At 44.2% G+C, this 10,627-nt stretch overlaps 1 protein-coding gene across 1 annotated transcript in view; it reads right to left on the minus strand.

Annotated features, from left to right (window-relative positions):
• PCGF5 (polycomb group ring finger 5) overlaps positions 1–5,530 on the minus strand; it is a 65,533-nt gene extending 60,003 nt beyond the window's left edge. Inside the window, exon 1 of the mRNA XM_071563182.1 lies at positions 5,432–5,530. The gene's annotated coding sequence lies outside the window, so the exon portion shown is untranslated. The remainder of the gene's footprint in view (positions 1–5,431) is intronic.
• Between the last annotated feature and the right edge of the window lie 5,097 nt (positions 5,531–10,627).

Raw genomic sequence — 10,627 nt, forward strand, 5'->3', positions numbered from 1 at the left:
TGCAAATTAGTTTGTCAGCTGCAGTCTCTGGGAAATATGTTACTGTCTCATAAAAGGTCATAAAATCATAATATGATAATACAACTTGTAGTTCACAGCTGCTGCAAACTAAGTTGGGTACTTTTTTGTTTTGTTTGATAAAATGAAATTCATTAGTACCGACTGAAACTGCTAGAGAACAAATATACTAGACCTGAAAAAGTAATCCATGAACATTAATACTTTCAAAGACCACTGCAAAGAGAAATTAGTACGAATGAATTGTGTAACACTGCATTGAAAATTCATGTATTTCCTACACTGTGATACAGTGCCAATGTGAAATCACCCTTGTGATTACAAGGTGAAGATAAATTGCCCCTCTGCGTCAAGTTATAATCCCAGCAACTGGTTCCTCATGGAAGAAGTCAATTGTAGCTATTTCATCTGTCTATAATCTGTGTAAGCAGCCTTTAACTTCCCATTCCTCTGTAGGAAACCAGGATAGCTCAGGTACGAAAAAAACTGTGTGATTCCAAGTCCACAACTGGATAAACCTCTGCTCAAGGTGCTACAGGGTGCCTCGGCAACACAAGAAAATCACAAATTATCTTTTTTAAGAAACCATACCACAGTTCAAAGAAAACAGGGGCTGTATCAGAAGATACTACGAAAATTACAACCAAGCTATCCCTTACAGCAGTTCATCACATTTGAGAACTCCTGTGAGATTTTTCCAGCTGAACTACGTTAAAACAAAACTCATCTCTTATTTGTCATACTCTCAATCACTGGAACTTCACATGAGTCACAAAATGTGAATTTGCTATTCTCTTTCATTTTTACTGTTGTCTGTTTGGAGTAACCTGTTACTTTTATTGTTGGTCTTTGAACAAATGCTCTATTAAAACTTCAGAAGAACTGTTTTGTTTTTTTTTCCTTGCACTGGGACAGAAACCCAGTAAAGATTCAGGCAAAAAGATCTAAAATGAAAGCTACTATTTATTACTTATTTCCATAGAGACAGAAGCCAAATCAGCCAGGATACTGAAGTGCTGCAGATTTTACAAATACAGAATGAATGACAGTATGTTCCCCAAGAGATCACATTACAAGAACTTAGCTGTAACAGGTGAGCCAAACAAGCATGTAGGGTGGAGTTTGGAAGCTGGGAATAACAAACTGGATGTGAGCAATTTTACAGCAGTTACAAACTAGGACCCTCCCTGGTAGTATCAGATTGTACTTACTGATTCAGCTGTCAGAAAATAGTTCTGTAGTATCAATAATATGCATGCAATGAGAATCATACCCACGAATCAGGAAAAAATCACAGCTTCAACATTTAGGTCTCACCACTACTACTTGGTACATCTCCACTGGTGATTTTGTGTGTGGAAAGGGTTCTTTTTGATAAAAATTTACTTGGAGTAGAAATGCTATGACTACAAAGTAGTCTTCCTTCCTGTGGAAGAACCCAAACTGCAGCTGTGCATAAGGAGCCACCAAAGGCACGCTGGTTGCAGTGTGTGTACCTGGTTGTTCAGCAGTCATTGCTCCATGTCCACGTGCTCCAGTCTTTAAAACAATGTGTGCAAACTCATTGCACTCTTTATGTGCTGCACGCTAAAAAAGAGTGCAAACTCAACTGTCAGTGAAGAGTCACTGTGGGAAGGCAGTTCCTGAACCATTAGACAGCAACAACTTGAGATCCATCAGTCAGGAACACGACAGCATCTCAAAGACGGGAAGATCCCCCCAAAAAGTTTCATCTTAAACCTCTTCTGAGAAAGTAAGTCTTGTCTTTTCCTAGTCAAGTCTTTTGTGAAAACAGGATTTTTAAGGCAAATTAGCAGGCTACTTTTTTAATTCCAGCCCAATCTCAAAACATATATAAACTGGTGGCAAACAAGGGAAGAAAATTATTCCGTAACAGGAAAGAAATTACCAAAGCCCAGTAGCACATGAGCAGTTTGGTCTGAAGAAAGCTGCGGAGATGTGCATGAATTTAACTGTTGATAAACAGATAAACGGTTTCAGCTTTAGGTAACCAGTCAAAATTGTTTGTTTCACATGTAAGAGCTACTAGTGACAGCTGCTGAGACCACTGCTCAAGTAACACTATGTATCTTTCATTCCAGAGGTGTCCCACCTTTGACAGTGAACGATTTTAATTTTATAAGCAATAATCGAGATAGAGACAGTAACACTGCTATTTCCCATGGGCACGCAGCTACACATACACAGTCCTGTCACAGCCCAATGAGATCGCTGCCAGTGCTACACCTGTTCTGCTCATTACAGACTTGTTTCAAAGTCTGCCAAGCTGCTACTTTTCCTGGCACTACATCTACTAGAAAAATTTAAAGATAACACAGTATCAGGAAAATAAGCTTCATTGTCTAAGAAATGTCTAAGGCACTACCTACTATGTTCAAAAACAAATTAGCTACTACTCTAAGTTACACTATCAACTTTTCCTAACTATTTCTCAGTATTTTAAATATTTGGGTATTAATAGAAATGAACTTCTTCCCAGACTACTGCAACAAATGTTTTTAACTGAGGATTTGGGAAACAAACAATCCCAAAACAATGTGCACTTGGTGCAAAGTTTTCAACAGCTGTAGAAAGGATTCCCTCTTTCAATACCAGCAGTATGTCCTTCTACAGGAATAGTTCAAAACTTTGCTTAGGACCGCTCCATTTGTCTAGAAAGGGTCTTTAAAACTAAACTGTAAAAAGGAATGAATATTTGGGATTTTCTTCCCCACTGGGATGTTAAACATTAATTTCTAGATGAAATAGCCAGAAGAAAGTATGAAGATGCTGTTGGCACCACACTTTCAAAGCACAGAAAGATTATAACTTATTTTTTTATGAAAGAGTGTACAACTTTATACGCATAAATAGTTCATGCTAAGAACAAAGCCTGTGTATCCTCAACACAGATCCAAGATCAAGATACAAAGTTCAGACTTTTATCAGCATTGCCCTCCACTGTTCTCAAAGTTCTGCTGTGCATCCCAGAGTCGTTTGCTTATCAATCCTAAAAATGGAATTCCACAGGAGCAACTACATCTTAGCCTATACCGATACACTTTCTCTCACTTTATTTTGCACATTCTGCAGGTTTAAAAGCAAAACCTAGAATTTTTCACTTCTTTGAATCCCAGAGTGTTAAGGAAAAACAGCTGGAGCGGTGGCGAGTACACTTTCAGTATTAATTCCTTTACTACGTTCAGCTGAGGTCTGGGCACACAGAATGCCACTTACTTGTATGTTTTTATCTTCTTTGTAAGGAAATTCAATAAAAAAGAATGAGTGCTATTTGGCTGTTGAATTAAATGCACAAATAAAACAGCACTTTTTCCTGTTTGTTAACTTGACCACCCAACACACCTAAGAGATTCTCTATTAGAGTGCATTCACTTTCCCTTGCAGTCTTAGCTTGGGTTAGCTTCAGAATCTTCCGATAGCGAGGTGTTAAAACTGCACAGTGAACCCTGAAGTAATACAGTTTTCCCACACTTCGCTTCTCCAACCCTGTAGTCACTACTATGAAGTGCCAGGACACAGTTCTAGACAAACAAAAATGTTAACACGTCCTGTCTCCCCAACAGTGACAAATACCCAAACCAACATTTTCCATGACTGATTTAGTCTTTCATTCTCATTTGGAGAATGACTAGAGGTATGTAACACAGGCAGCAGGATAAAGGATATCTGATGCCACAGGAAACAAAATAGTTTACCAGCAAGACATACAAAGATCTTCACATACTTCTATACTGTAAACCAACTGGTTATATGTGTAAAGAACTACCTCCCTGCTATAAACAGTGATTTCATTTCTTGACAGTAGTAGGCATGCTAAGAAAAAAAAAGAGGACTTAATCTTGTATAATTCATAGTTCTGCCTCTGTACAGGGAGAGATAGATGTGTCAAGAAAACATGGAGAATGGAAATTTCACTTTGGAAGCAAGTTGGAGTTGCAAGGACAACCAGCCTCAATCCCATTTAAAACAACAACAGGTAAGAGGATCAGGAACAGAAGGCTATCCAGGTACAACTCCAGTGGGTTTATTAAACAAATTGGATTAGTTTTTAAAAATACATATTTATATATTTTTACTTTAACCAAGACTAACTATTTTTGCTTAAGTAAACTAAGCAAAACAAACCCACGATAAAAGCATCTGTGATCTGTCTCTGGCTTCAGTGTATGGACATAGTGTGATACCATCCTTTTTGGTACTTTTAATTAAATTTTACTTTAAAGTAATACACTTTGACTAATACAGTTACTTGACTCTTACCATTTACATTCCCCTCTTGTGAATTTGAATAAAATAATGGCTAGCAAGTTGATAACTGAGAGAGGTTACTATTCAACCACTGAGCCAGAAAAACTGCAACTGAAGGTTGTAAAACTTTCACAGTTCACAAACTAGCCTCAGGAAACCTGCTGGGTTTCTGAGCACTGTCTGTACTCCTGACATCCCCTCTGCGTCTCAGAAACTGACACTAACCTTTCACTATCTCCGGTAAGCACAACTACGCTCCCTCTCAGTTGTGAGTATGCGAGATGATTCACTTGCTTTTATTCCATGGAACTGATGATTCATTCAATCGTCTCCAGATCATGTTAACATACTAAGCATGCATATAAAGGAAGCAAAAATCAAGTTCTTAAACTTTTTTTATGCTCAAATGTTTATTTTTCTTTTTGGAAGATAAAAGAAGCAATCAAACATGGGAGAAGAACTAGAACAGGTTACGTTTCTGTTCAAAGGCAAGGTTTGGGGAACACACCCAGCCCACGTGTAAAACGAGCAGCCGTGTTCCAGCGGCGGGCTCGAGGGGAGGGGAGCTCCGCTTCTTCCCTCCCGCCCGCTCCGGACCGGGGCTGCTACGTCTGCTCCGGTACTGGAGCGGGGAAGGCGCGGCGGGGCCGGTGCATCCCTCGCTCCGCCACACCGAGGGCTTGTGCCTCTCCTCCTCCGGTGACATCTTACATAATAAGCCGAGCTAATCACGCCGGAAGCGAACCAAACCTCCGCGGAGCATCAGCGGGGATAATCACCCGCGGGAGATGATGCCCGGGACCGGCACCCGCTCCCCACCACTGCCCGCCCAGCCACCTTGCTAGAAAAATCCTCGCCGGGGCGGCAGCGGCTCCCGCAGCAGCCGCCAGACGCGGAGCCCTCGCCCGTCCCCCCGCCGCGAAGGCACACGCACCGCGAGCGGCACCAGAGCCTCCCGAGCGCGGCCCCGGCCCCGCCGCCCTGCCCGGCCCCGCCGGCTGCTCCTCAGCGCCGGAGCGGAGGAGAAAGTTACTCGGCGGCGGCCCCGCACCCGCCGCAGTTCAAGAGCAATGTCACGTTCAACAACTTGTTCTGACACATGATCCCCCCGCACGCACCCGCGCCCGCCCGGCGGGCCCCTTACCTTCCCCTGCAGAGGCCACGGGCACCCGCGGGCGTGTGCGGGGTGGGTGCGTGTGGCAGCGCGGGCGGCGCCGGCTGGGCGGGCGGGCGGGGGAGGGGAGGGCGGCGGAGCGGCGGGAACGCGCCTCGCCGGACTTGTCGGCGGGCGGGGGCGGCTGCGGGGCGGCGCGGGGAGCGGCGCGGAGGGGAGCGCAGGGGGCGGAGGAGTTCCCGGGGCTTGTTTACGCATTGCCGCCCGCCCGGTGCAGGCGCTGCACTCTCTGATTGGACACAAACTGGGGCACAGCCCGGCTCGGGCGCTGCCACCCCGGCGGCCTCCGGGGCCACGGGCGGAGCCCCCGCCGAGCAGCGCGCTCGGGGCCGCCGCCGTTCGGTGCCCCGCGGGCGCTGCCCGCCCCCGCGCGCTGCCCCGCGCCACCCCCGCGCATGCCCGGCGCGCCGGCGGGCCCGGGAGCGCATGCGCCCTGTTCGTGCTCTCTGAGGCGGGGCGGCCGCACGGAATCGGTGCCCGGTCCGTTCCCGCGGGACGCGGCGGCGGGAGCGGGGCCAGGGCCGGGGCCGGGGCAGGGAGCGGGGTCGGGGTCGGGGTCAGGGCCGGGCCGGCGCGCTCCGCCGTGTCCGCCGCCCTCCAGCGGGCCGAGGCGGAGCTGCGCCCGGAGGCGCCCGTTATGTAACCGGGGGGGTGCCTCTGGCGGCCCCGCACCACCACCCCTGCCAGCGGTAGCGCCCGCCCAGGAGCGGCTCCCCGCGCTGTGTCCGCGGCCGCGCTCCCCGCCGGCCGCGCTCCCCGCCAGCCGCGCTGGGTGTGCTCTGTCTGCACAGACCGGCCCCGCCGGGTAACGCAGCCCTTCCCCGCCACGCCCCGGCAGGTGCGGGCCCGCCCCGGGGATGGTGGTGCCGGGAGCAGGAGACACACGGTCCGAGCCGGCTCCTGCCCGTACTCTTCCGTCCGGAAAACTCCAAAGTTCGGGCAATACAGGGGCACGGAACGAGCACTCCCCACAGCGAGGGCGCTGTGTGCGCAGCTGCTCAGACAGCGCACGGCCCCTGCTCGCGTGGGCAAAAGGCCAGCGCAGCGATGGGGATTCGCTCCTTGGTGTATTTCTGTTGGGCTGAGTGTGACTCATTGCTTATCCTTGGTAATTTCCAGCGAAAGAAACAGTTTTAACCAAGGAATTAATGAGCACACGATTGCGTGACATTACTTATGTATTCATTATTTCTAATTAAGCAACTCCTTAATGTTCTTTTACTCCCATCCCACAGTCAGCAATGGCATAAATGCAATATCAAAATACATGCCATGAAAGCTCTTTGCAATAGGAATCCCCAATTTGCACTCTCAGTACGTACCACAGGAATTTCCTTGACTCATTTTCAGATGAATAAGCTGCTCAATCAAGTTTTCCTGGCATTTAATAGTGAATCACTCAACTCACTACTGGTAACAGAAGCAATAGTCCCTGTACACTGTTTCATGTTGCCTCTTGCACAAAGTTTGGGATAAGGTCACTGGCTAAAACCATTTTCCTGCAAGCCAGTAGAGCAGTTGGCCAGCAATCAGGACTGCTGATGATAATTAGAGCTGAGTATTCACCTGCAAGTTAGCATTTTCATGATCAACTTTCATTCTTACATGGAAAGTAGGAGAATGTTTTTGAAGGATTGGATTTAATCTATCCATGATGCTTTCAAAGTAGTATTGCATTAAAAAACCCCCATTATCTAGGGAAGAGTTCTCTTGTGTCTGCTTACTTAGAACTTTTCCATTTTAGTCACTTACTGGGAGAACTTGCCACAATATCTGAATTTAAGATGCTTTAGAATCATCTGATCAGGTCACAGCATCATGTTTATTTAGACATCAGCAGGCCCTGGCAGTAGGTAGATGTTCTGAGGCTTTGCTGGTGAGACTAGTGCTGATTTTGACTGTCAGCTCAGCTGTTAGTTATAACTGTGTTTGTGATAGCCAGATTTGTTATAGCAGAGCAATGCATTCAACTCCTTTGACTTTATACTTAGTGGCGGTCTCACAATGCACAGAGTATTTTTAGAGATTAAAAGAAACTTCAGTGAAAATAAACTAGACTGTCCATAGTTTAAGCTATTGAATAGGGTTCTCTGAAAGCTGAGACATTTCTGAATTGTACCTCGGTTCCTATCAGTAAAGGTTTTGGGGGGTTTTGTTTGGTTTTGAAGGTTTTGGTAAGTAAAACTTCTAAGTTTTCATTTGCAGAAAATAAATAGAAAAATTCTGAATCATGAAAGAACAGTTCCAGAGAGAGACAGTAGTTCTCACTGAGGTGTTTATCTGAAAAAAAGGTCAGAGAACAAATTTCTTCCTGTACATGAGAGTACTTGTGTGCTCAGTGATTTTACTGGAAAATGAATCCTGCACTAAAACTTCTGAGAGCTATCCTGGTTCTGGGAGGCAAGATAGTACCAAATTGTAACCACTAGAGAGATGGCTGTCAGTGAGGAACAACTGATTCCTACATTGAAATCACAGAAGAAACCATACCAGAAGATAAAGATATTTGAGGTATTGTTACAAGTAGGAAATGTAGCTACCAGTGATCCTCTAGACATTGGCAGGACAGAGCTCAGAGCAGATTAACTTTGTTTACCAGGACAGCAAGGAAGGCAGGCAATAAACACAATGTGAAAAATGATTCAGTACTGACAGTTCTCTCACCAAATGCTCTCTTGTCTACCTAATTATGGATACAAATTTCCCTTTACAAGGTTTTCTTCACAGCCAAAAGGGTCACATATTTAAATATAAGTACATACATATGTAACTGTAAATTTAGACGAAAGTTTATCTTCTCACATGTTTTCTTGTCTCCAAGGAGACACTGAATAGTGTGAGATGAATAATCAAAGCACAAAAGTTGGCAATATTTGCTTTATTTGTTGCAGTGTAAGACATTAAATGACTGGGAAAACCTGAACTACAGATTCCAGTTTTATTTTATATCTTAGATGGTACTGAATTTTTAGTGTAAACAGCTTTGCAGTTTCACAGTAGACTTTGCATACAGGAGGAAAAAGTTCGTCTGGTTCAAGACTCAGTTCTCTAATTATATTTCTTTCACTTCCTCTACTGTTTTTTTTCTACTAGAGGGAGAAGCCTAGAAATGCTCCCTGGGGCTCTCTTCTTGATCCCAAGCTTTGCAACATGGAAGTGTTTCCTTAAGATGATGGCTTTTATAAGCTGTCAGTTAACTGTAATTAGAGCAACAGCCACATTTGGAGCTCCTCTTCTGATAATGCATCTTTGGAGAACTGGCATGAACATCACTCTCAACTCTAAAATATGTGGTTGGGAAATATTTTTTAAAACTAAAAAATAAGCAAAATCAAACAGTTTAATTTGGTTCTCAGCAGTTGCTACATTTAGGGTTGTGAGTTAACTTTCAATCCCTTAGCAGATTCTGCATGTCGTATCAGCTCTCATAATTTCCAGTGAAGGACAAGCCGTAATCTTTTGGTATATCAGGGATCTTTTAGATCTCTGGCTCTCAATTTCTGACTTAATATACATGTCTTAGTGGGTGCCCTCCCTACCTCCTCAGGAATATTGCCAGGGTACATTTTTTCTTTTCCAAAGATTACATAGAAATTGCAAATCATGGCTTTAAAATATCTAGCATTAATTTTGCAGCTTTCTTGTGAGCTAGGACTTCTTGCCAGAGAGTGATGAATCCCTCTCTCCTTTTCATCCAGAATTTGGCTACTAAGCTTTCTTGTTTAGTAGAGTACTAGGGCACTCTATGACAACTTCGGTTTGAAAAGAGAGTATCATCACTCCTAACTCATTATTGCGAACCATGATGCTATTTAAAATACTATTTTACAGTCTGCTTTTGCATTTCAGGCATTTCAGTTTCATTTATGTTACTGAGTTGCTCTCCAAGCATGATTATGGATTGTTTATTGATGACCTAAACGCACTCTTGGGTTTTACTGTGCACTGCTTAGTGTTACTATAATTCCAGGGGATCTTATAGCCACAGTGAGACTAAATTGTGAATTCTGTGTTTTTGGTGGATATTTTTAACTTGAGCGCTGCTTTATTTTTATTCTATAAATACTGAAACACCCTGACGTATGAATTACACAGCAGAAAACAAGTGCTCTCTTGCCTTTGGACTAGACTGAGAAAGTTTTCTTTCAGTTGAGCTGTAAAACACCTGCTCAGCCTGGCTTGAGCTCCAGCAGGAGGAGGAATTGCCAGGTGATCTCTCTATCCTCTATTAGCTGGAGTATCTGCCTAGTTACAAAGTTGATATAAAGCCTATCACAAGAAAATCTAAGAGTTTACTTTCTCCTCAAGACATAGCTGTTGAGATCCTTGGGTAAATGGCTCTTTAAATACAGTTTATTGGTGCCTTATAAATATGTACATAAAAGACAAACATCTCCAGTATTGGAGCAGATCATAAGCACAGCTACAGCAACATCAGGGCCAGACTCTCATCAGGGCATTCTGCACTCCTGCAAAGGCAGCAGGAATCTCCACAGACCTGCTCGAGTGCTTTAAGGCAACTCACATCTCATCTCCAGTTGCACTGTTCCAAACACTTACTCTACTTCCTTCTGTTTTACTACTTCTTTTTAACTCAACCATGATCTATAGCTTGGTATCATTGTGAAACATTTCAGTCATAATGGCAGAAAAAGGTGTTTTCCAGCAGTAGTTTGGATTTCATCATTTTTTGGAGTATGAACTAAGGTATAGTTACATCACATGAGAGACTATTATAAGATGTCATTTTACAGGCAGGATAAAATACCTGTCAATGACTGGGGACAATCTTCCTCAAAAATGGAGAAGGACATAGGACATTATTATTTCACATTGTGGAGTTCTGCTCATAGAGAATTATGAGAGTAGATTTTAACAGGCTAACTATTGATGCTTTATTTGAGTGGGATGGCAGGACAAGACTGATACCTGTGCCCAAGAATCACAGCAGCTGTTTCTGAGAAAGTCTCCCTCCTGTACAGTGAGGACACATTTCCTTATCAAGAGATTCAGAGCATAATTACTGAGTAGAGTCAGTCTTTTCGAAGCCCAGAGACTGGACAATCACTTTTTCACTGTCAAATGGAATGAATGAATGAAAGGAAGATGGAAGAGCAAAGTCTCCAGGAACACTTTTCCTCTGCATTTACAAATTAAGCATAATTG

The sequence above is a fragment of the Pithys albifrons genome, chromosome 9 (genome assembly GCF_047495875.1).
Source record: "Pithys albifrons albifrons isolate INPA30051 chromosome 9, PitAlb_v1, whole genome shotgun sequence".
Taxonomy (NCBI): Eukaryota; Metazoa; Chordata; class Aves; order Passeriformes; family Thamnophilidae; genus Pithys; species Pithys albifrons.